This window comes from Aplysia californica, unplaced genomic scaffold (assembly GCF_000002075.1).
Source record: "Aplysia californica isolate F4 #8 unplaced genomic scaffold, AplCal3.0 scaffold00163, whole genome shotgun sequence".
NCBI classification, from domain to species: Eukaryota; Metazoa; Mollusca; class Gastropoda; order Aplysiida; family Aplysiidae; genus Aplysia; species Aplysia californica.
Window position 1 is genome coordinate 656,291 of NW_004797433.1, and position 1,369 is coordinate 657,659.

Below are 1,369 nucleotides of genomic sequence, written 5' to 3' on the forward strand. Positions count from 1 at the left end.
CCTGCCTGTCAGAGCCAACCCATTCAGAGAGGGATGCAACATCTAAGCCGACAGACGGAGATGCTTGATTTGTTTGTTTTTTTAAATCTCCTTGCAAGAATCGAACTCATGTGTTTTGTATGCGCTGTCGAAGCGCCGCATCGCTGCACTACAGAAGCCGTCGAATGAGGTGTTCTGTTGCTATTTCATGCAGCAAGTCCATAGTGGTACAACGTTGTTGAGTTGTGCAGTTGTTTTGTTTGTATTCCTTTTTTAGATTTCATTTTGAGTTGGTTTGGGGTTGTGTGTTAGTTTGTTGTTGTTTTGTTGGGGGGGGGGGGTAGGTGAGGGTTGCTTTTTGTTGTTGGTAGTGGTGGTAGTGGTAGTGGTAGTGGTAGTGGTAGTGGTAGTGGTAGTGGTAGTGGTAGTGGTAGTGGTAGTGGTAGTGGTGGTGTTGTTGTTGCTTAAATGTTTGTTTCGGTAGTCACACTATCTGCATAATCAAAACAAAAGAAAAAATAAGAAGAAATGATCATCATTGTGCATACTAATCGGAGTAGGGGAAGAAGGCGCAAGGGGGGGGGGGATAGAGAAATAGGGGATGGATGGAGGAAGGGATGAGGGAAGAGATGGAGAGAGAAATAGCGGGTGGCGTGAGGGAGGGGTAAGGGGGTGAGGAGAGAGAGAAGTTTGGGATGAGGAGAAAGGGAAGGGTGCCTGGAGGAGGGGGGAGAGGAGGGATGGAGTGAGGGGTGGGTGAAGGAGGAGGAAGAGACAAGTTGTAAAGTGAGGGGTGATGGAGGGGAGACAGAGAAATGTGGGATGAGGAGAGAGAAGAGTGCGGGTGGAAGGGGCGGACGAAGTAAGGGATAGAGTGAGGGAGGGATGAGTGAGGAGGGATGAGTGAGGAGGGAAGAGAGAAGCTGGGGATGGCGTGAGGGATGTGTGAAGGAGGGGAGAGAGAGAAGTAAGGGAAGACGTGAGGAAGGGGTTGGGGAGTAAGGTAGGGAAAGAGCGAAGGAGTAGTTGAAGGGTGAGAAAAGAGTTGAGGAAAGAGGGGGTACCGGTGAGAGAAGTGAAGGGGTTATGGGATGAGAGAGTGAAAAGGGATGGGCGTGGGGGGGGGGCGCAGAAAGGTAGAGGGGTAAGAGAGGGATGAGAAAGGTGGGGAGGAGAAGGATGAGGGGGGAGAGGGCGGAGATAGGCAGAGATGTGAGAAAGGTGGGGAGGAGATGGATGAGAGAAACTACTGAGGAGCGAGGATGGGGTAAGGTGAAGGCCGAAAAAGATATTTGCAGTAAAAGTTCGAATACCGCTTACTCAAAAACATGTCTATTTGTTGGACAAAGGTGGAGGGAGGGAGGGGTGACGTGGGTGGTAGGGGGGTGGG